Source organism: Propithecus coquereli, unplaced genomic scaffold (genome assembly GCF_000956105.1).
Source record: "Propithecus coquereli isolate 6110/MARCELLA unplaced genomic scaffold, Pcoq_1.0 Scaffold106, whole genome shotgun sequence".
In the NCBI taxonomy this organism is placed as follows: domain Eukaryota; kingdom Metazoa; phylum Chordata; class Mammalia; order Primates; family Indriidae; genus Propithecus; species Propithecus coquereli.
In genome coordinates, this window is record NW_012134525.1 from 1,339,331 (window position 1) to 1,364,869 (window position 25,539).

The 25,539-nt window shown below is 42.3% G+C and overlaps 1 protein-coding gene across 3 annotated transcripts in view; it reads right to left on the bottom strand.

The window, feature by feature from the left end:
• Positions 1–23,567, bottom strand: part of ELAVL2 (ELAV like neuron-specific RNA binding protein 2) — a 131,393-nt gene extending 107,826 nt beyond the window's left edge. The window contains exon 1 of one of the 3 annotated variants that reach the window (XM_012646347.1): positions 23,301–23,567. The gene's annotated coding sequence lies outside the window, so the exon portion shown is untranslated. Of the gene's footprint in view, positions 1–18,687; positions 18,942–19,101; positions 19,324–23,300 lie in introns of those variants that run through there. The other 2 variants (XM_012646356.1, XM_012646363.1) reach the window with 2 other exon arrangements.
• Positions 23,568–25,539: the final 1,972 nt, after the last annotated feature.

Consider the following 25,539-nt stretch of genomic DNA (forward strand, 5'->3'; position numbering starts at 1 on the left):
AAGCTATGTTTCATGTTGCATACTTACTTTGATTTAGAAAACGCTTGGGTATCTTCTGAGCTTCTCCTAAAGAATATGAAGGATGGGCTGGGTGCAGTGGCTCACGCCTGTAATCCTAGCATTCTGGGAGGCCCAGGCAGGAGGATCACTTGAGGTCAGGAGTTCGAGACCAGCCTGAGCAAAAGTGAGACCCTGTCTCTACTAAAAATAGACAAAATTAGCTAGGCATGGTGGTGCTCGCCTATAGTCCCAGCTACTCGGAAGGCTGAGGCAGAAAGATGGCTTGAGCCCAGAAGGCTGAGTGCCATGAGCTAGGATGACACCACCACACACTAACCGGGGCAACAGAGCAAGACTCTGTCTCAAAAAAAAAAAAAACAACAACAAAAAAACCCAAACACGAAGGATGTCGACAAGTTGTTTTTCATTTTCACCTGGTAGCTTCCACCACAGTCAGGTACCCAATGCATGCTCCATTTCTCCCTCAAAGTCTGGCCCCATCCTCCCCAGGGCCCCTTTCATCAGATTGGCCTACGTCTCTTACCTCATGCTTTCCTCACACCAAGACATGCTACAAAATTGTCCAGAGTATGGCTATCTCAAACAAGAAACAAAAACATTCCTGAATGGGTTTCAAGGCCCTTAAGGAACCTACCCATCCTCTAATAATCAATACTGCTTCCCCAGTATGCTAAGTGTACATCATACCTAACCCTCTTCTCTTAGAAAAAAAGTCTCCCTTTACTTAAATAAAACCTCTCACAAGTGCTGCTCACATCTGCCTGGTTTCATGGGCCTTCTCCCAACAGTTGCAGAAGCCCTCATCAATTCCCCCCCTCTCATAATCCATCTCTGGTGTTTCCTAACTACGGGCTGCCCACTGGACTTAGACAACTTAAAAGTGGTATCCCTATCCTAATGCTTCTCAAATCCTAAAGACCTGGCACAATGCTCAGCACTGAGTGCTAGTGAACAGTTAATGTTGAAAACCTATTAAAATGCTCTGAAAAACACAAGGGGGATTAGCTTTTGAAGTAATTAGTAATTCCATTTTAATAATATTTTTGCAAATTAAAAATATATATTTGATGCAAAAGGAGCATAACCATGGAACTGTATAAAATAAAAAACAAATCTTCAGTTCTTCCAACCTATACCTAAGAGATTAACAGTTTCATGGATTTGAATGTTTTCAAAGCAAACACAAACACATATACAAGTACAGGTGAAGAAAAGTAAATATTTTAGTACATATGTAGATAAATCTTTCTAAATGCTCTTTGTACCCTGCCTTTTACGTTTCGGTATCAGCACAGAGACCTTTTTTTTTTTTTTATAGATGACTATACATTAGAGATAGACCCTAATTAATTTAACCAATCCCATATTGATGAACATTCCAAGGTTTTGGCATTTCGAACACTGCTTACAACAAACACCTTGTACAGGAAAGCAAAAGTATAAATTTAAAGATAGAAACTGCTGGTTCATAGTCCATTCACATTTTTAATTATGCTAGCTGCTGCCAAAAAGCCTTCTAAAAACTTACCAATTCACTATTGCACCAAGGCATCACCTGCATTTTTAAAAAGGAAACAAATAATGCAACTGTGTAGAGGAAAAGGGATTGGCAGAAGAATAGGAACCACCTAAGCATCTAGAGTTACCACCCATTGTCACTATTCCTAAGACATGAAGCAACGCTTTTTTCTTTTTTTTCTTTTTTTTTTAGAGACAGAGTCTCACTCTGTTGCCGAGGCTGGAAGGCTGGAATGCAGTGGTGCTATATTATTGTGGCCTCGAACTCCTGGGTTCAAGTGGTCTCCTGCCTCAGCCTCCCACGTAGCTAGGACTACAGGTGCATGCCACCATGCCTGCTGATTTTTTAAAATTTTTTGTAGAGATGGGTCTCACTATGGTGACCAGGCTGGCCTAGAATTCCTAGTCTCAAGTGATCCTCCTGCCTTGGCCTCCCAAAGTGCTGAGATTACAGGTGTGAGCCACCACACCCAGCCAAGCAACACATCTTTAGCATCAGTTCTGAATGTATAAAATGAGAGTGCAGGTTAAGGGCTTTTCCAGCTCTAACATTTTCTGATGTCCTTGAATTTATATATAAGAAATGCACATTAAATATTAAGATGGAATGCTTATTCTCTTGGGCTGCCCAGGAACAAACAAATGCTGGGAAAGTCAAATTGCTGCACTGGGAAAGTAAATGCTCTGATAAAATCCCTGTAGGAATTTCAAAATGGAAGTGAGATTGAGACTAAAGGAAATGACCACCTAATAGGAAAGATAAAAAATCATTTCAAAAATGATAAACAAAACAAGGATTTTAATCAGTTGGAGGTTTTCCTAGCTTAAAACAAACCACGTCTCAATAGAAGAAATATAGCTAAATGGCTATAACAAGCAAGGGCCAAAGCACCCTGATGGCTACTAATTAATAAAAAGTTACAAACATGCCTTTCAAGTTTACCATTTGAGAGAGTGGATGTTAACAGGAGATATGATTTGCTAAGCTAAATAAAAGCCTTCATTAACAAGAAGTGACAGGATCACAACCCTTCTGCTGACAAGCTGCCAACATACCCAAGGTCTTCAATGAAGGGCTGCCCATTTAACATATTGCAGTTTTAAAATGACTTGCTTTTGAACAAACAGTTCTATGTTAAGGCAGGCCTACAACATACCAGATGAGGCTGCTGCTGTACCGCAGATTGCGTGTCTTTGTGCACACACACATGCATGTGCATGAGCCAGGTGTACACAACAGAACCCAGCCCAGGTACCTTTCTTAAGGTCAGCCCTCCAAGATTACAGCATCTACTTCAGACTTTGACTTCTCTGCTTCCAAACAGACTCAGTGTTGAGGGGAAAGCAGCCATTTCCTCTGACAGCCAGAGGAAGTTCACACGCTATTAAACGATTGGCCCAGTGGTCATCCCTGGAGCCTACCTCCTTATTCCTGGCAAACACAGACACTTCAGTCCAACCCTGAAGCAGCCAGTATTTTTTTTAATATGACATGTTTTGAAGCTATATAAACAGGTCATAAATACATGTAAAAGGCATAGTTTCAGCCTAGCCACAGTGGTTACAGAAGCATCACAACAGATCTTTTCCTGTGTGTTCCAAGTAAACTAGTAAACTTACCAGCTACAAGACAGCAAATATATAAAGTCTTAATTATTCACAAGGATGGATGGAGAGAAACAGCACTGCTAACACAGAAGTCACGTTAAAACATTAACTTGTCTAGCATCCAGCACTTAATTACTACTAACTATAGTAGTAAGTGATATCCATAAACACAGAAATACCCAGTATAGTTGAAAATATTAATAATTTTTACTAACTCCAACTGGTCAAATATGTATGTTACATGGCAACTTCACAGCAACCAGAATACCAAGGCTCAATATACCATTTTTTTAAAAAACTTGAATGCAGTATTTATTCAGCATATGTAATTTTATAATTTTAATCTTTATTTTAAAGAAATAGAACTTAAAATGTTTAGGGAACAAAGTTATAAGACAGAATCACTGACACCAAAGAACTTCCAATGTAGTTGAAAATAACATTTAAAGAGTCCCTAAAAATTCAAACCAATTTAAAAAGCCATTAAGAGCAAACACCCACGGCAATGGGAAGTTGTCACCCCTGTGCCCTCTTCCCTCACCAGCTCCGTAACTCTCATCCCTGCTATCCACAAACGCCAGAAGTAACATTAGAATTCTCCTTTCCTGAACTAAAACTTGTTTTACTTCTCTCCCAATTCCATCACGAGTGGAGGTTATTGCGGGTATTTTCATTGGCTTCTTTCTACACCTGCGGAAAAGGGGCCGAGATCTAAAAGCTGTGATGAAATAAGATCCACCCAGAAAAAAATGCTATATCCATGTTAAATCAAACAATTATAGATCGTATAAACTAAAAAGCACGTATTTTCTTCCAAAAGATCACGTAATATTAAAAGATAATGTAGTAATAAAAACAAAGAAAACCATTTTAGCCACCAGAGTCCACCTCTCTGAGGAAACTAAGAGGGTAATGATCTAATAAGCAGGACAGAAAGATACTACTTTAAAATATGTCATATATTCACTGTGCTGTGTAGTTCTGATGATATGTGTGAACGAGAAAAACTAGCCAGACGGAGAATTCACTTCCTCATCTTCCTTAACCTCTTTTTTTCTTCCTTGTCTTTTCCCACCCCAACAAATGTTTTAAAGACAATTCCAAATTAATATGGTATTTCCTTTTAGTTTAAATTTAAATGAATACTGGGAGAAACACACTATGGTAAAGAAATGATACGTGTTGCCAAAGGGGTTATATAAAAAGTTATTCATAAACTAAACAATTCATTCAATGACAAAATACAACTATACCACTTTGGATGGATTCTTTCTTTTTTTTTTTATGACAAGGTCTTGCAATATTGCCTCGGCTGGTCATGAACTCGTGGGCTCAAGCAATCCTCCTGCCTCAGCCTCCTGCGTAGCTGGGACTACAGGTGTGCTCCACAGCACCCGGCAAACTGGTACAGTCCTTTAAGCCAAGCAAAAAGCCTAACAGATATTCCTCTTACGTTCTTACTGCCTCAATACACTGGAAAAGTATTATCAAAAAAATAAATAAATAAATTCCAAAACCAGACACAGCACATTTTCAAAGCCGTGGGTAAAGAGAATAAAGGATGTAGACAATGCAGATCTCACTGCTGGACTTGGCATTCATTGTATAGTTTTCAGAGTAAAAGCTGCCTAATTATGTTGTCCTTAAAAGAACACTAAAATTTATTTCTCAGCTGCTAAAAAAAAAAAATGCCAGATCTATGGTGGGATACAGGCTAGGGAGCAGGGATCAGCTCCAGGACTCAAAATTCGCCATGAATTCATCAAGAAGTAGAGAGTTTAATTTAAGACCCTGTCTATTCTAATATTCTAATGCCTATAAAATTAGAAACTAAAAAGTCTGAAAGGCAGGAAGAAGGTAGCTGGGAGGGAAGGTAAAATTAACAAATGACCTTCCCTAACCATGTCCCGCACTAGGATAGGAGCCCCAAAGGCTCTTTTCCTCGCACAGCACAAATCACAATTATAAATAATAATTCATAGAATTTTAACGTGTGTCTCCTCCAACAAATTCCAAGTTTCATATCAGCAAGGACTATATTGTGTTCACTACTATATCCTCAACACCTAAGATAGCGTGGCACATAGTATGAAAACAAATACTAAATAAACTTTTACACTGGAAACCAATACATTTTCACATATAAGCTGGCAAAGTAATTGTTTTTAAACTAGTACAGGGCAGAGAAGGTTAGATCAAGAATCAAAAGAGCGAATGAATGTACAACCAAAATGATAGCAAAATGCCATTAAGGTCAGGAGACCAGATGCAATAAAATCATAAAATTTTTAATCCTAGGAAGGTAGACATCTAGAGAAAAGTTCAAAGTTTTAAAGAAGGCACTAATAAACAGATTTGCCAAAAAGGCATACTGAACATTTTCAAGTATTCGTTGGCTATTTAATACACTGTCAACAAATTTGCCTCATTTCTTTGAGACAACAAACAGGAAATAATCACAGAAAATGGGGGAAGAGAAAGAAATGTCACCCATAGTGAAAAACTCCTTATGGATAAAGTTTCATAAAACTCCTTAAGGAGACTTGGAAATAAACATGACACCCAAGATTTAACAAGTTGTCCCTGGATCTCTTTACAAGTCTGAATTCCTTAGGGAACTGGGGAACTACAGAAACATGTTAATAAAATCTTTGGTAGTCTAGGCCAAATGTAAGAAAACACACATATAGAGAAATTAAAGTGGTACATTTTTATTAAGGTCAAAATTTAAGACTGCAGTGTCATATAAAATAGAATGATGGAAAATGCTATTCAGCTTTCAATACCCAACAATTATCTTAACTTCTGCTTCATCCTGTGAAGTCCTAAATTGCAGCAAAAACAGTACTGGGTATCCTTGGCAGGATCACACCTGACTGTTTTGTGCATAGCCTGTTGGGCCAATTTTATGCCAAATTTGAAATATGTAGAGATAATTTGATGACCTTATTTTCTTAGGTTGACATCAGCTTCACATAGCACAAGGATAATATTTATTCTCTAGAAGAAATAAAATATACGCAGAGATAATAAATCAAAGAACATGTTAACATGCAGCTACTTCAGCTTCTCGATTCTAAGATGTTTTGGATTGAAAGATACACCACTAACCTCACAGTTTCTGGGACATAAAATCACTATATTAACGGGACATACTTATGAGACTCAACAATGTAAAAATTGCATATCTAAGACGTGAGTAAATAAGGTATTAGTTAAAGCAATATTTTTTGCTAAAATTTCCTTGCAGACATTTAAATTCTAATAAGATCACCTATTATTCATGATTTACCTACAGATGCAAATAACTTTCTCAATTGATTACCAGTCTCAAGTACTATATTAACTTTTTTTTTTTTTTTAAGATATAGGGTCTCGCTCTGTTGCCCAGACTAGAGTGCAGCAGCATGATCACAGCTCACTGCAGCTTCCAACTACTGGGCTCAAGCAATCCTCCTGCTTCAGCCTCCTAAGTAGCTGGAACTACACGCATGCATCACTGCACTTAGCTAATTTTTAAATTTTTTATAGAGACAGTGTCTCATTAGCTGTCCAAGCTTGGTCTCAAACTCCTGACCTCAAGCAATCCTCCTGCCTGGTCCTCCCAAAGTACTGGCATTACAGGTAAGAGCCACCACGCCCAGACTATATTAACTCTTTAAAGTATGATCTCTATTCCAAGCTTTATAAGTGTGTTCAAGTGAATTTAACAAATATTTCCTGAATTTCTACTACAAGCACACTAGGGGTGAGAGATAAAGTAATGAACAAGATAGATGGCCCCTTTCTAGGGAAAAACAAGATTATTTTAAATTGGTATTTTTCCTCATCCACTTCCAACCAATTTTTTCTGACAGTAAAGCTGCAGAAAATTTACTGTCACAAAGTTGAATCTGAAAACTTACTGGAGAAAGGTGAATCAAGAACAATCTTCACTGGGTAGATATTTTATTGATTCAAATTTGGACATCGTATATCCTATTGAACACCTGACTGAGATTTTTTACTCAAAACTTTCTGTCACTGGTTATTTCTAAAAGCCCACGAGATTTGGAACAAATCCATTTAAAAAAACCTAACAAATTCAGGCTGGGCGCGGTGGCTCACGCCTGTAATCCTAGCTCTCTAGGAGGCCAAGGCAGGAGGATTGTTTGAGCTCAGGAGTTCGAAACCAGCCTGAGCAAGAGCGAGACCCCGTCTCTACTAAAATTAGAAAGAAATTAATTGGACAACTAAAAAATATATAGAAAAAATTAGCCGGGCATGGTGGCACATGCCTGTAGTCCCAGCTACTCGGGAGGCTGAGGCAGGAGGATCGCTTGAGCCCAGGAGTTTGAGGTTGCTGTGAGCTAGGATGATGCCACGGCACTCTAGCCCAGGCAACAGTGTGAGACTCTGTCTCGAAAAAAAAAAAAAAAAACCTAACAAATTTAAAGAGTACCCCTTATAAATTTACTACTACAGTAAGCCAGGGTTATCTCAATGTCACTTTCACCCAGAATAGAACATACAGTATTTCAATCTTCCTTCTTGATGTTAACAGCATCCTAAAATAATTCTGAAGACAGTGTCTTCATTTCCTTGCTTATAGAAAAATAACCAATTCATACTTCATATGGTTCCAAAAAGTAATCCTGTAAGTCAAGATGCCAGCTGGCATCAGGAAGACGCCAGCCTGTGATGGAATCACTTCCAGAAGTCACCTAGTCACAGACCTAAAATAATCCAAGGTCAGAATCCTGGCACTGAGGGACAAGTTCTGGGCATTCTCCTAGGAGTACGGCAGGGACCGGAATAAAACTGTACAAAAAAACCAAAGCAACAAAACAATCTAGTACAAGAGACCCACCACTAAGGAACCAAACATTTAGGCCTGAAGATGAGATACAGGTGCTGCTGGAGTCACACCACTTTATCACAAAGCACCTGTAACAGAAGCAAGACATTCTCCAAACATTAAAGCTGAGCTGCCGCTTGGATCTGTCTCTGATTTCAGCCATCTTAAACTACAGCCAGCAGAACTACCAGAGGTAGAAAGAACATCATTCTGGAGTCCACGGAAAGAGGGACAGAAGTAGGAGTCAGACCTGAGTCCTACTTCCCCACTCAGTCAGTGGCATCCTTGAGCAAACCACGTGACCTGTGAACGTCATTTTCCTAGCCTACAAAATGATTATCTCAGGGAACTATGGTAAGGTTCTGTAAGGACCAACACTGGGTGTCACCACCGTTACTGGAGGAAATGCTCCTTCTTCTGGTTCCATCATCTTGGGTGGTTCACCACCTGCAATTGCTGACTCCACATATTTTCCTGTGTTCCTAATAGTAAAGTCAGTCAGTAATGAAAAACAGGCAGCTCCCTGCATCCCCGTCCCAATACACTGCCAGCTTGACTGTCAAACACAAAATTTCTTACTCTGATTGCATAGAGGCAATAATTTAGAAGTTAACTTCAGAAGTTGTACAAAAGGAAAACCAAAATAGATCTCTTCAGTCTTCCTATTTAGATCACAAACTATGCTATTGACTATGAAATCAAACTTTCCCTCTATTGTCCACAAAACAATGTGCATAGATCACCCAAACTCTTTGGGAAAGAAAATGCAAAAAAAAAGCCCATGGAGGAAGAACACAAATTATTCTCCAAATAGTCAGTTCCAATGGAGGGAATGAGCACCTTCAGCAAACCAAGAAGATATTGCAGCCATACAGGCTATTCAATTATCTTTCAGATGTTAAAAAAAAAAAAATGTAATGTAAATGCCATTAAGGCAGAAAAGCAACAGGCCAACCTGAGAACACTAAGAACTGGCATGAGAAAGCTATAGTCAGCAGCCCAGAGAACACACACTCTTAGAGGACCGGGCCTTTAGGCATGAAGAAGACTCAAAGAGAAAGTGCAAATCAATGCTCTTAAAGCATCCCAGCATCTGACCTGTTACCTGTTTCTTGCTCCTGCAACTATACTCCTAAGAGAAAGGGAGCCAAAAATGTTATAATCATTCTGACTTTTTCCTAGGTGTTTTGAAAAATAAACATTATACCCAGAGGAGGCTGCTGGCATATAATGCTTCGGAGAGAATAAAACTTCTGGGGAAAGGCTAGGGCTTCATGTAGTTTCATATACATGTGCCTTAGATCCATTCTTCTAGGACAATAGCAGACTTAAGATAGTCACAGTGTCTCTCTCTCCAGCCACAACTTAAAACTTGGCAGGTTTTCCATAAATATTTTTCACCTGTGACTGGGCACCTGGCAAACCAGGAAATAGTTACTTACACCACAAAAGAATCAAAAGAAACAAAAATGACATGGAAAGAAGGGGGGAAGGAACAAGACACAAAAACAAAGCAAATAAATATACAGACAAAATGGACCAAGAAAAGCCACACTCCTGTCCACAAAGCAATATGCAACAACCCGACCTGATCTCAACACCCAGACTCAGAGATATGCCCCTCTGCTCAATTCCTCAAGCACTCAGTTTATACCATTAATATTAAACTGGGGGGGGGTGGATTTTTTTAATTGATGTGATTTTTTTAATTGTCATATTCTGCCATCTCCCGAAGCAGACAGACCAAGGAATATGAGGACGAAGACATTTTACACACTTCTCTCAGTATCTACCACTTAGTAAAGTGTGATGAAACAGTATTATAAGACATTCCTGGTTTCCGAACGTGAATACAATACAAAAACTTGAAGACATTTTTTAGGATCTGTTAACAAAACTAAATAAGAAAAAATTTTAAAAAACAGATTAATCTGGAAAAAGTCTAAGACTCCAAGTTAAACTACCAACCCACATATATCAAAGTCATTCTTACTGCACAGAAGCTCCACGAGAATGATTCTCTATCTTCGGGGAGATAAAACATGCTTGTTTTTACTGATACTCAATTCTCCACCCCCACCCAATAACTAAGACACCCTGGAGGCCCCTCAACCAGATGCTGCAGGGAGCACCGAAGACAAGCAACATATTCATCTAAAAGAATCATGTAATCATAGAAGATGCTTAGTACCAAGAATTTTTTAAGTGCCTCTTAAAAACAAGTTCAGAGTGTATCTACAATGATTTTTTTTTTAAATACAGTTAATTCAAAATTCATTTTTTAAAGCAAGCATACACTTTTACTCACACCCCAAGTACCAAAAAAAAAATTTTTTTTTTGACTGAGCTGTAGACTGTGCCAATTTTTACAAGTGTCAACATTAAGCTCCTATTATTCTGAAGGGTTTTGCTAAGATGTTCAATACAGGGACACATTCTGATTCATCGTTATAACTGGCCTAGCTCAAGTCGCTTCCAGGAGACCAGGGCTTTAGCATTGTTGCATCCTCAGAAGCTACATTAATGGTGGACTGATAAAACAGATCTTCATATCTGTTTGCCAGGCTGAACAAAAAGTTAACTAGAAATGTAAGTGCTTAAAGTCACCAAAAGGAAGGCTCTACATTGACATTTTCTACCTACTTAGCATTCACCTGTGTTTATCTCAATAGACGTTAATACACACCAAAGTTGGTCTCCGCTATTCAAATCATGCTATTATGCTCAGAAGTAGATTAATAATATCTACCTTCCTTATTGTAAAATAAAATTACAGCATTGGCCCAAACATGACATGTGGAGCTTCCTTCTACTTCTGCTGTAGCATCAGCCTGCTCTGCTGCACACATGGGAGAGAGCTTTGCTAAAGCTGCCCTGCTGCTTCTACAGAAGTGGAAGATTGAAGAAAAAAAAAAAAAAAGAAGGGAAGGGAGAGAAACAACATACACACAAACCTCACACCTGGTAGCCTCTCATATCGGCTCCCTTTTACAGCAATCCGAGGGGAGAATGTCTTTTATAAGCTGACACCATCAGCAATGAGGTTAGCAGGTGGGCCATGGGGTGCTTTTAAACAGCTCGTAACATCCTATTAGTTTTCACAGCACCAAGCAACTGTGCTGACCCCGTAGCATCTGAAATAGAAGCAGGCAACTGGCAGGGAGAAAACCCCACTCCCACTGGGGACAGGTCTAAAGCTCCAGGAGGAAAAAGGTAAGATATGCTGATGGAAGCACACTTTGTAAAATAAGGAGAAACTGTTTTGCAACAAGGGGTTAAGGAAGGAGAGGCCCAAGACAAAATTTCTCTAACCAGGGAGACCATAAGATCTAAATTTATAAGGAACGATTTAACATGATTCAAACATTATCTGCAAATACAAAGAATCAAAAGAATACAAAATCTTTAGAACTGTCTTTGTCTTTATATTTGAGTAAACTTTTTAATTCCTATAGTTTTATTAAACTCACAAACTCAAACACCCACCAAGGCCAAGCAGTGACTTATTCAAAAGTGAAACAAACCATGCCTCATCTTAAGGGGGCAGCTGAATGAATGTGGGCTCAGTGTTGCTCCATCCTTCTAATTTTTCAAGAGGCAAGAAATTTGGCTCTAGATCTTTATATGCTATTTCCCAACCCTAAATCAACAATTCACAACTTTTTAAAACACAGTTTGGGCCAATCAAAACACCTACAGGCCCTACGCAGCCCAAAGGCCACACTTTCGTACCTGTGGCACAAAAGATTTGTCCATTGATACCCATTTCTCTGATGGCAATGATTCACTGGGTCACAGAAGATATTCTTCAGGGAGTACAATGTACAAGATGCATAAGAGCCGATGCAAAAGTACAGCAGGATAAGAAAAAGAGACGAGTGCGTAGGTTGCACCTGACCTAGAATTACCAGGCTAGAAGTAAAACTAGCACAGAGCTCAAAAGGATAAACAAGGGGCAGAGGGCAAGTACAGAGGCATCACAAAGAGGAGAGGAAGGTTGTGGGTAGTTCCAAGTTCCTTGCAGAGACAAGGGAGAAAGGAAGGGATGAAAGTCAAAATCACTGATGACCTGGTATTCCGGAAAAGTTCATGAGTCATTCACAGCCATAGGCCAGAAAGAACCTCAAGGGTTTAAACAAAATAAGCCAGCAATCAGTAAATAGCACTGAGGGGAGAGAAAGTAGTGCTGAATAAACTCTTACAGAACTAGGCGTCACCTGGGAATAGGTTATAAGAACTTGTTCACTCTATAATAAACGTTGTATATGTAACACATTCTGGATAGCTCTGCAATAATGGTGGGTGACCCCTCCCCCCATGTCACCAGAGGAACCTCCAGGAAAGAAGCAGTATCAGTGAAATAGAAGAAACTCACTTCTGAAAAGAAGCTCAAAGAAAACTAAAGATCAAGTACAGTCAGTTCCAGGAATATTTTCCTCACCTTACTCAATTCACTAAATTTATTTTGAAATACACCGTGATTTATTTGCTTTGAGAAGTATCTCCTATACATCTGGTATACACAAATGATGCCTAAAGAATAAAAAAGTGTTAAACATCCTTTAAAAAGTGAACAAGTGAGCAATTTCCAATAACTTACTTGACAGGGCATCCATCAAAGATTTTTCAGTTAGAGTGGTGAGAAGGTATCGAAACAAGCAGAAAAAAATGTATTTCTGTGTAAACTCCACTTTGTGATATATAGGAATAGATCCTTGACAAGAGATTAAACAAAATTCAAATCAGAGAAAAAAAAAATCAGGAAAAATGTGGACTGATTATTTTAACATAAATGGTTAAAATTAAAAATCTGATTTTTCACTGAAAAAATATGGAAAATTTAAATTAAGAAATTTATATTCCTGGAATGTTAGCTGGCTAAATTCTCATAATCTCATATGTAATCTTTTAGCATTATTTATATTTTCAAGGAAAATGCATTTTAAACTTTCCTTCCAAGATCCATCATCATAGATATAAATATATCTATTTCCATACTGAAATGTTCAAGTCACAATTCTCCCAAAGCCTCCCTGCAGCTTGGGATTTTTCTTTTCCTCCATGGCAAAAAATATACATATGATGGTATGTTATAAAGAATCACCAAAAATGGTTCATAATAATACCCTGAAAGGCAAAAACATAAAACTAATCTATGGGGACCACCTATTACCACCTTTCTAATTCAGGAAACATTGTCATTTCACTGCCAAAAACCTTGTGCTTCAATACGCTCATCTTTATTCAGTCCTTGAGACGGGGTGGATGAGATTTTATACACACAAAAAAGGTTAAGAAACCAAGGACATAGGCAATAGAGCCAAAACCAGATGCTCAAAATATCAAACTTCCACCTGGCTCTGCTAAATTAAGAATCTCAACCTAAGTGACAAAATCTACTGAGACAAGACAACTCAGCAGATAAACTGGCAGCACTGGGCTCACGAGACCTTACATGTGTAATATTTGTTTACGAAAACAAAAATGGATTTTAAAACTATGAGGAAGACAGGCAACCTTACAGTCATTGGAAGAAAGCTAAACACCTATATCGATAACAGGGGACAAGAACTTACCTGCATGCCTTTGTCCTCCTCTCATAATTTTAAGAAAACTCGTATTGCCTAAGTTCTATTTCCCAAAAAGAATCTCATTTTAACACTTTTGCTTTAGAAGGCAAGACGGTAAAAACCGCATGGAAATGTCTGTATATATTTCTCTAGATGCTCAGAGACTCACACCCTCAATACTAACAAGAAGTTTCAATTTTACAATGACTCCACAATAAGGACACAAAGGAAAGCTAAAAATGCCAAAACAACTATCACCCCCTATACTCATATTAGTTAAGAAAGTGCCTAATGAAGCTTTAAGTAAAAAAAAAAGAAAGAAAGAAAGAAATGAAATAAAATAAAATAAAACCCACCTTGAAAGAACAGTTTATCAGTCTGATATTTATAAGATAGGGATTTTTGTGATATTCTATTAATACAGTCTTTAAAATTGCTGAAATGTCTAGTAATGAACTCCCCACGGTAACAAAATTCTGGAGGAAAAGAAAAGCTAGTCATTTAGAATACAAATTTCCTTTTTATGACACAAACTTTTTCTAAGTCAAGGGAAAAAGCCTGGTATTAATCTATCACTATTGATGGTCCCCAACTTATGATGGTGCAACCTATTTTTGATTTTATGATGGATGGTGCAAAAGTGATACGCATTCAGGAGAAATCATTTTAAATTTTTATCTCTTCCCGGGCTAGCAATATGTGGTAAAATACTTTCTTGCCATTCTGGGCAGAGGCAGAGAGCCTCAGTCCCCAGTCAGCTAAGAGATCAGGAGAGTAAATAATAGACACTCACATGCACAGTGTTGTCAGATGATATTGCCGAACTGCCGGCTAATGTAAGTGTTCTAAGGACGTTTGAGGTAGGCGAGGCCAAGCTATGACTGTTCAGTAGGTTAGTTGTATTGAATGCATTTTTAACTTAATATTTTCAACGTACAATGGGTTTATCAAGAGGCATCTATAAGGTGAGGAGCATCTGTATTAGACAAGGGAAAAATATATGTTATATCAAACTACATATTCTTCCCTTGTCTAATCCAGGAATTAAGGACATCAACCAAATTGTACCTGGTACTAAAGAAAAACCTTCAACATGTTTTAAAAAAGATTAAAAAAAAAAAAAAAAAAAAAAAACTACTGTAACTGTTTCACAATAAATAAGTCTACTGAAAAATTTGTCAAGTTTTTTTAAATCAGGAATTTTTAAAGTAGAAAAGGGGTTTTGCCTGTCAACCCTTATTTGCTAAGCATTTCCAGTAACAGACTGACATAATGGAAATTTGTAATACAGAGGTATACTAACAAACTTCAAGTTAAAAAAAAGAAAAAATCATTAACAAGACAACCTACAAATTGCCACCTATTCTTACGACATTCTTGGTTATTTTACCTATTCTACCCTCTCCCCAAAGTCCCTATCCTTCTCTGCACGAAGATTTCTTACAAGTAAAACTTATCTATTATCGCATAAAAGTATTCAGCAACATTCAAAAGGGAAACATGCCATTAAAAGCATCACTGAAAGCCTAACCCATAGCTCTGGAAAAATAATACTGAACTTTCCAAAAATAGATGTTTTTATGAAAACCAATCTCCAGAAACTTATTATTGGAATCAAAGGGGAAGATGCACCTAGCACAGTGTTGCTCACACAAGAATCACGTTTTATTTTATACGATGGAATACAAGGCTAGAGATACAGAAAATCATCTTCCCTTGAAATAAACTCCCTTCATGACCTTACTAAAATGAGAGTTATGACGCCCAATACGCAATGTAAAAGCCAAATGTGTTCAATGTTACTATACTTATACTTTTAGTTCAGGTTCCTAAATTTACCATTTAAACTATAACAAAACATCTATCTTTTAATACACAAAAGCCTGAAAACAAATATTGCCTTTCAAGCTTAAGTGCTTTCTGTTTCTGCTTAGCAGGTTTACATTATTTGAAATCCAGAAAGAATAATCAACTAGTGCTATAAACCATCTAGTATCTTGAACCAAATAAATATACGATAAATGTTCTTCCCAAATTAAAATATACAAAACAGTGGATTTGGCATTAAACTACAATATCTGAGTCCTATGAAAAACCAGAACCAGTGAAGACTTCTACATTTGTAAAATGAAACCAGCCAAAGCAAATGAACATTCTATGTATTTTATGTCCTCCATAGAGTTAATTCACGAGTCGGGCGAGGTATCACCAGGGCATAAAGCTTTCAAACAGTTCTATAATGTATCAACAAAGCAGCAATACTGGCAGCTAAGTATTAACAAGTGGGAACGCACCTAACCAGGATAAGCTACATCTGTGGGTCCCAGTGCAAAATGAAAATGCAGGGTACCCTTGTCCAAAAATTCTTAAGAATTTCAAGATGGAGGAAAGTGTGCAAATGCACAAGTCTCAAATCCATAAAGCAGCCCTGCCTGAATATCTATCCAAATAAACAAAGAGTTGGGGTGGACTGCTATGGGAAGGTTTTCCACAGGGTGGCACACCATCCAGGCCCAGCACCACCCTACGTATCCAGCCCCCTCACAATGCCACCAAAAATGTAACCAGACCAAGCTAAATAAATACCACCCATCTCTAGCCTCTCACTTCCAAATAAACCTTGTGAGTGATAAAGGTAGTGATAAGAATGTGATGACTTGCTAGATTTAGTAAGACTTCAAATGAGAGCAAAAGAACTCTACCGTGCAAATAAGCCATCAAAAGGATGAATGGTGAAGTGACTTGATAAGCTATTTCTGAGTATCCAGCCCTTTGGGGAAAAAGAACATGAAGGGTAACGTGCCACTGTGGTGCTCTTGTGCCATGCTAATGCCTGAAAAGCGTCACAGGTTTAAAAAAAAAGAAAAATAATTTCCAGCAATGAGAAAGGAAAGGTTGATCCCAGCTTGGAAGTCAGGGTATTCTGGATGGCTTTGCTGTGTCCTTAAAGAGAACTTGAGACTTGCTTCCAGAATAGAAAAGAAAGGTGGGGTAGGAGGGGCATTATTTTTACATGATAAGCCTCTAAGGCTGGAAGAGCTGAGAATGGTTAGTTACAAGGATTCAGCCAAGAAAGCCTATGTACAAAACGCCAAATATATACCAAGAACCAAAAGACTGGTCCTAGGAACAGGGTAGTAGAAATGTCACAGCACTGTTTTTTTCTTTAACCTACTAGGAGCTAGGTCTTAACTAAAACCCCAGAAACTGGGACAGAAGGTCCTTGTTTCTCTGGTGAAGTGTTAACCAGAACAAACCAATACCAAAACGGAATTCTAACAACACATCTTGGGCCTAGAGAAGGAAAATAAGATTCCGCAGTAAATATTAATAACAGGTGGACTGGCAGACACCGACCAGCATTGGGTACACCGACAGCATTGTTCTACAAGGAGAGTATCCCAAACATTAAATTCTCTTGAACCACGGGGAAAGAGCATGAACAGCTGAAAAGAGGTGATGTGACATGTTCCCAAAAGCATACACTACACAGGAGAGGAAACGCCTAAAGGCAAGAAGAGAGAGGACTTAAACACCTAAGATTCTGTCTTTAATGGGGAGGACAAATCTCATTCCCCAAAAGGTGGCAGTACAAAGTTACCCAAACAGGCAACAAGGGACCAGTTTTAATCACACAAAAACAAAAATACTCTCAAGGGCGGGGGAGGGAGGGAGAGGAATCACAGAAAATTGGATGTAATGTGTTTTCTCGGAATCGAATTTTTCCTACCCCATTCCAGCCATTATCTTCCAGATGTCTTCTTCTTTCCCTTTCCCCAATTTGCAAGAGAACTCCCCCTAAGTGTACCCTCCCCCACTCCAACCTTAGCAGTGTTAAATCAACATCCCTACAAACCTCCTATAAAGAAAGGCCCGAAAACAACTGCAGTAACATTCAGGTCCATACAGCAAAACAGTCACCATTTCTATCCCCAAAGGTCCAGAAGAGAAAGTAGATCCAGGGCAGCTTTTCCACTCGCTCACCAAAATGGAGACTCCTGGTCAGCTTCCGCAAGAAAGCGCAACCTTAGCACAAATGGGAAATTCAAACGACTCTGGGAAAATAATTGAGAAAATTGTCTTCAAGGGCAACTGAACAGTATTTCAAACAAACAGATTTTACTTGAAGGGATGGGGAAATTACACCCCATCTGGTATTCGAATGGTTTTAAATGGACTTATTTGACATAAGTTTTGAGGCTGAGCTACATTTTCATGAAAACAGAATTAATAAGGATAGGACCACCAGAAAATTAAGTTTTAAAAAGCTCTTTTGACCTTGCCAGAGGTATTACATTTTGGCATTGCTAAGCACCGTTCTTTGGGGGAGGGAATAAAGAACAGTAGATAACCGGTAGCAAATCCTCTTCCTACATTTTCAGAAAATGCAGAGAGACGACAGGACACGAAAATTTTTATCATAAAGATGGTCTTTAAATATGCACACAATTCTAAATGACCATCTGGCCAGCTACAACTGCATGCTCGTAGCTCACGTCTAGAGGCATGGTTTTGCGCTCTGGCCCTCAAGGATAACAAGTAGGCTTTTAAGGAAACGCTGTGGAAAGACTGTTGGCTGGTCACTGTGACCACTATTGGAGGAGCACCTGCCGGTAAACCAAGGCTGGCCCGCCTGGCTCCACCGATCTCACCAGTGCACGCACACACGTCCACGCACCAACGGAGCTGGAGAAGCAGCTGCCGCAAACACGGCGAGCAGGCTTAAATCCCGGAGCCTGCCTCACCCGGCAGAGCGCCCGCGCTTCCCGCGCAGCGCACCGCTCGCGCGCAAACCCGGGATGTGACCGCGAGCTGCGACCTCGCGCGGCCGCGCCCGGCCTCACCTAACACGCACGAGAAGAATCATCATTGCTCCTACTCCGGGCACCCACGGCCCCATACCACCTCCGCACACAGCGTGCCCGCTGCAAGTCTCCAGACGCCCCGAGAGCTCCAAGAACCGTGCGCGAGGAGGCGCCGTACCAAGTGGGCATACACCAGACACCACCCCGGTGTGTTCGGCAGAACCCAGTGCACACATCCTCCCACAAGGCGGGGTTGCCAGTCCACCACAGGAATCCTGCCCTTTTTCTAGAAAAGCCCCCTCCCCTACTTTCCCTCCAATATACTCACCTGCGTCTCGGCGCAGTTTCCTTCTCGCGCTACACGCGGCCGTACCGGGCACGTCCACGCCCGTGCACGCTGCCTGGCGCGACTAGCCCCGCTCGGCTCTCGCCACCCCCAACCTGCTTGTGCCCACAGGAGGGGCGGTGCCACCTCCCAAGGCACCCAATTCCCTCCACTCCCGCCGCAAGGGGCCGAGCTCTAGGAACTTCGCGGACACAACCTCCGCTGCCCCCACCGGCGTTCCCGCCCTGAGCCCGGACGAGGACTACGGGCGAGGCGAGGCCGGACCTCCCCCGCTCCAGCGAGGCGCTGCGGGGACGCGCACAGCCCTGAGCCTCGGCGTCCAAAAAGAACCAGGGGCAGAGCAAGGCAAGGCGCGGCCGCCGTCCCCGCCCCCACCCCTACGCCCCCCGCACTTGCCTGCTGTGACTCGAAGCTGCAGCTACTACGGCTCGGCTCGTGCCGCTGGCCGTCAGCACAGCCGCGGAGGAGTCGCTCCAGGCAAGCTCCGCGGAGACGCGGCGGCGGGAAGGCGGACTGAAACCCGGCGGAACCTCCGCCCCACCCGCGCCGGCGACCGCCCTCCTCACCCGGCCGGCTGCTGCCTCAGTGACGCCCCGGCGCCGCGGTCCCGCCGTTTGTAGCGGGGCGGGGAGGAGGGGCTTGCTTGGAAGAGCGCCAGGAGGCGGGGCCGGCGGCGAGTTCGCGGCGCCGCGGCCGCCGCCGGCGCGTGCCCTGCCCCGCCGCCCCGCGTGTCGGTGCCTGCGGGTAGAAGCTGGGCTGTGGCCGCTCAGCTCCGTCCCTCTGTGCTTCCCATTCCCACCAGACTCCCGGACAAGATTTCCCTGGACCGAGCGGAGAGCGTGGCGCGCCCAGAGGCGGCCGATTCCAGGTGCAAGTTTGCAAACCCCGAGGCTCCGGGCGCTAACGGGAGTCAGAGTGTCCAGCGCGAGGGTTACTTTGATATATATGCATGTATCAAATATATACACATACATATATATCGCAAGCAAAGTTAAAAGGCTCTTCCCCCCCCCCCCACTTCACAGCCAAAGGGTCCTGTCCCTTGATGGAAAACTAAAGACTTAGCCCCCGCTGTCCCTCCCTGCCTTGCTGGATGGAATCTGACGTTTAAATAAGCCCGGAGTACCTGTGCGGGGTGCTATACTCTGCTTCAAACGCAAAGTAGGAAATCCTGCACTCGACTGTGCAAGCGCCTGCCGCTAGCCGCATCCTTCCAACGCCCCCCACGCAAGCCCCGAAATGGCCAACTCTTCACCGAGGGGGCGTCCCACTGCTGCCTTGCCTGGGCCCGCCCCCTCGCCGGGCTCAATCTCTTTTCCCGCAGAAAAACCTGTGCTTGTCCTCAGACCCGGCCCCACGATTAGGAGTCAAAACCGACCCCGGAGCCACGCGGCGGCAGCACGTTTTTACACCTGCTTGGCGGCTTAATTACAAGAGCACCTGTCGTGTTGGGGTTTTTTTTCATTGCAAACGCTTCCGTTTTAATCCTTCTCCCTAAAAAACTACCTTTAAAAATACCACCTGTCATACCTACCTGAAATCGCAGGAGGTAAAAGAAAGGAACTGAGCAGTGGGCGACTGAGTCGCCGCAAGAACGTGACCGAGGTTACAGCTTCAAGGGCATGATGCGGGTTTGATGCAGCAAGGTCCGCTAAGGGCGCCCAGAGCTCCCCGCCCCCACGCGACGGGCGGGGCAGAGAGTGGGGAAGGCAGAGGACGCGTCTAACCCATGGCGGGGGTGGGGGAGGCAAATTTGCCCTCTATGGCGAAGTCAAATCAGCTTAGGCTCAAACACGGTCAAAATGGAGACAGGCCATCCCTCAATTTGGGGGACTCAGACTGGGGACACCGGAAATAGCTAATTGAGTCTATATTAGCGTTTCTGTGTCACCCCGAATCCGATTTGTAATTAAATGACCTTAATTGACTTTGTACGGGTTCCTAGGAAAACCGCTCATAGCGCCTGTGCCTCTTTGACCTCCCTCTAAACAATTAATTATAATATTCCCATCCCAGGCACGCAGAATTGCTAAGAATACCTGTTTCCAAACGTTAGGTGAAAATGGGCCTACCTAGTTTGTCAACCCAAGCCTAAAACTCTTACAAAGCCCTACGCCCTACTTCCTGAATCTGACTTCTTGAAGTTACCAGAGACCTCTCAACAGAGTTCCCAGAGTCTTCCAAACCACTTCTGCCCACGATCATAGCATTTCCGTGGAGAACTCCAGAACAGGTAGCTTTATAAAGCGGGGCGCCCAAGCACTTGGTTAAAAGAGGGAAAGCAAGCAGAAGCGTCTGCTGTAAGACAGACTCAGGCAATGACAGCAATAACTAAGGGAGACAGTTTTTAAAAAATGTTTTAACCCCATAAAAGGCGACTTTGAAACACTCAACATTTTCTTTTTTGCGGACTTATTTGTTCAAATTCTGACAAATCTTTCAGATGTCCCATTTAAGAAGCCATTTTACAGGGAAGTCTTATGGGTCCAAACAGATTTCCTACCCCTCTGTTCCCCAAAACGCGAACACCCTTTTCCTAACCTTTAGGAACTGATTTTCAATTAGGAAAATGATTTCTTCGGTTACCATTGTCTGCTCCGTACTTTTTTTCCATTCCATTTTAAGCCTACATGTTATAGGTTGCCGTTAACAGTGTAGGCCTAGGAAATAAAACATACTCATCTCCCCACCACCACCACCACCATCCCGAGGATGGGTACAATAGTGTGTGGAGAAGGGCTGAAGGTTTAGCATCTTAACCAACCGGAGTGTCTGTACATGAGTGGGGGAGGGGAGAGAATCCATGCATTTCGGGGAGAAAGTACAGAGACATCCATCCCCGTCCAGCAGTGCAGAGTAAATACTAAATGGTTGGCTATTTCTCTCACCCTCGCCACAATAAAGCCAGACCTGCAGCTGGTAATTACGAGAGAAAATACCCAGTCTCAGCATCAGTTTTGCTAACCGGTACTTGAAAATGGAAAACGAGGAACGTATCCAACCTCCAATTTGCCACAGTGGTATAGCTCTCGTATTAATTCTTTACAGACGTGAAATAGGTGGGTACGTAACAACGTGCTGGGCATAAATTAAGCAACAATGGCCACGAGAGGTCCTGTCCGCTGCGGTGCTCCCATGGTGGGCACTGCCACCTTGCCATCCCCAGACCCTACCCCCACCCCCCACCCCACCCCACAGCAGAGTTGAGTCCGAGGAGGCTGGCGGTGCGCTGGCTTTTCGAACACGGAGGGTGGGTCGGGTGGAGAGCAGCGAGACATTAACCCAAGCCGCCTTTGTACCTTTTCCCCATCTCTGCCTCTCAAGCCCCACACGGGCGCTCTCACGCACACACTCACCCACACCCTCTCCCCTCTCGTGCCAACAATTTAAACTTCTCTATGGCAAAGCCAGCATCTCCTTCCACCACCACCGCCTCCGCCCTGCCTGCCCCGCAAGCATCCTCCCCCTTTCCCACATCTACCCTGGATTCGCCCTTTCGCAGTAGAAAGCCAGCTGGTTTCTCCTAAACCCTGAGAAATCACAAAAGTTAAAAGGAAGCGTATGCCTGTCTGCCCAGCTTCTCATCCCCAACCATCTTTCTCCCGGCGTCAGTTTAACAATAGCTATTCGAGGAACGGGGAGCGGTAAGGAGGGGGTGAGGGCTACGTAGCCGAGTTGGCTCCTGGGGCGGCTGCGAAGCCTCCAGGCTGCGAAGGGGTTCCCCCTCACCCCGAAGGCGAAGTCAGCCGCGTAGGACCAAGGACAGAGCTTGGAATCCACTTCCCAGCGCCCAGCACAGCGAGGCTCCCAGGCAGCCGCCACTTCACAGACACAGCTCCAAGGATCTTATTTACGCTTTTCTGAACAAAGGGAACCTCATATCCGGCACAGGCTTAAGAATTCGGCCCCAAATTGGCTATCTTCTTTTAAAACTGAACTACGGTAATGGGAGTCCGTGAAGTAAAGCCCGCATACAGTGATGAGTTTTGACAGCTTCTAACCGCCCCAGCCGCAGCCCAGCCCCAGCCCTCAGGCGGCATGTACTTTTTTCAGTCTACTACAACTCGCTGCCTGGTGCGGCATCTAAATTCCATCTGGCAATCCCATCGCCCCAGCACATGCTATCTGGTTAATGCAATTAAGCCTGAGGTTTCGGCGGGTCTAATCTGCCAGTCCAGGCTTCTGATTCCCCTTAATGATACTAAAGCCTCTCCGGTCCTTCCGTGGCTTTGCGAAAGTAGAGGCATGCGTCCCCCAACACCCAAGTTATCCCTCTCTTCCCACGAAATGAACTTCCAATCTCAATCCCGAAGCTCACTCAACATCTAGCCTCCCCTTGTACTCCTGCTCTACCCTGGCCACATTTACCACTCAAGTTTCTGCCATTGACATTTGCGAATATTCAGTACGTTAAGCATGCGTCCACCGTCTTTTAGTATATAGCTCTCTAGAATTAAAAAGCAGAACAGTAGCCTCGAAATGAGACAAACATGTGCAATTAACTTCATATTCTGTATTCCGCTCACTTACAGGTTGTCTGGGTTTGCCAGCGCATCGCTGCAACTAATGATTAAAGAAACCAAACCGAAACTTACCTTTCTCCCTTAAGGTTTTTGTGTATGTGTGTTTTTAAAGTAACGGTGCAGTTCTCCCAATAAGGATGAGCAAGAAGCTGCTGGATAGTTCTCTTAAGACAGCACGAAACCTAAACTGTGCTCGGCTTAAAAGAAGCAAATAAAAAGAAATGCTTTCGACCCCGAAGTCCAATGCTAAAAGAAATGGCGAAAAAAAAAAAAATATGAAAGGGGAGGGGAAACTTAAAAAAGAGAGTTTAAAAAGACGGAGAGACTACCCTCCTATTGCCGTTCAACTAAACAAAAAGGGGCAAGAAAAACAAACCAAGGAACAAAGAAAAGAGACGAAAGAACGTTTTTTCAAAAAGACGATGTCTTTCTCCTTGTTGCTTTTTAGTAGGTCGCTACAGGAGTAAGCTGCTGCATCTCTAAGTGAGAACAGAAATAAGGGGGGAGAACGTCTTAAAAGGGAGGTGGACTGGACCACAGATTTATAGCACCGTATCACCAACCCCTTCTCTGCCTCCGCACTGCCGTGTGTGCAGCTGCTCTGCCAGGCGCCTATCCCGGGCAGCACGCGCGGAAGTATACGCTGAGTCGCGCCACAACGCAACTTGCTCATGGCCCCAGGATTCTGATTGGTTCAGACTCTTCCATTGAGGCCGCCCAGGCGGAGCTGCGTGATATGATTGGCTTAGAGCTCGTGTCACTCTCGAGAGCTCAATGGAGTCCCGTTTCAAGGTAAGTTGTGCGGAGAGGTACACACTTAACACTGGCGGCGAAGGGAAATGCAAGAAGCAAAAAGAAATGGGGAGAGAGCAACGTGGGAGGGTTGGAGCTATACTATCAGAGTTTGCGATATGACACAATCTTCTTTTCTCTAAAATCTTTCAACTTCAGAAATATTCATTCCTTTGCCATCACTGCTGCAGCTATGGCATGTTTCTTTATAACATTAAACTCTCTGTCCGGTATGTATGAGTCATTGAGAGCTCCTTCTCTTTGATCTGAGTGAAAGGGATGAATGTACATCCATTACTTGCTCGCATGCCTTTTTCGATTTGTGTTCCAGTACTATATTTTGTATTAGACATTGGGCAATTGTATGTCTTTCTCTGTTTTAATATATACATATTGCAGATCTCTCTCTCTCTCTGTCTTTTCTCTCTCTCTCTCTCTCTCTCTCTCTCTCTCTCTCACACACACACACACACACACACACACACACACTCAGCATCCTTTTAGGATAAGAATGAAGTGAGAAATGCTCTCAGAGCTGCACGGTTTGAATTAGCTTTCACTTCAGATTAGAATAAAAAAGTGCAGAATAAACATCCTATCCAGGAAAAGAGGTACTGGGTAGAGCTAAGGTCCTTCACTTTGAGGTGTCTGATGACTCGAAAAGAGCAGCTGTATATAAAATTAGAACAAGCCACTCCTCTGCATTTGCAGGCAGTACAGTTCTTGGACCTCACATGTATTGCTGACAGCAAAGATAGTTGAACCTTTATCAGGACTCCTTCTCTGAAGATGTAGAAAGTTTAACCAGAAGACCAAATGCTGCCAATGTTTCTGCTTTATAGATGAAGAATACTTTATTACAACACCATATTTTAGTAACATTCAGGAGACTGAAATACAGTTTTATTCATGATATTTATTTCTTCCTCTAAGTGAAAGTGAGCTCCTCAGGATCGTCTGGATGTGTAAGTAGAGACGATATTCACTTGACCTATGTCTTTTCCAGCCAGAATTTCTCCTTTCAGTCTTGAAAGATAGCGCCAACTTCCTAAACAGTACTTACATTTCTTACACAAACAGTGTAATATATCTCCTTTAGAGGCACATGCCTTTTTGAGAGGAATTCCTTTACCTATTTATTGCTAGTCACTATGTTTGAGAGTGCCGGAAAGAGAAGGCATAGGTAAGAGTTAGAGATTCCAGGAGGGTGGGGTGTCATGGAGGGGAAAGAGACGGATGGTCCCAGAGCAAAATGACTCGGAAGTGAGGAATAAAGTAAATCAGTGTTCCTTGAGAGTGTCCTTGAGTACTGATAAATGATTAATGGCAAATAACAGACCTGTTTGTCTCCTTGATAGCCTGTATAACAATGTCCAGAGTTCTGTTGGTTTGCATGGCAATAACTGGGGGTTGAGAAAGAAGGCCTGATCCTATGTTATCTTATAATTAGCAATTAGCATTTGTAATAATCATGTCCTAACCCTCGCCCCCCAATTTTTATATGAACGGCCCCTGGGTT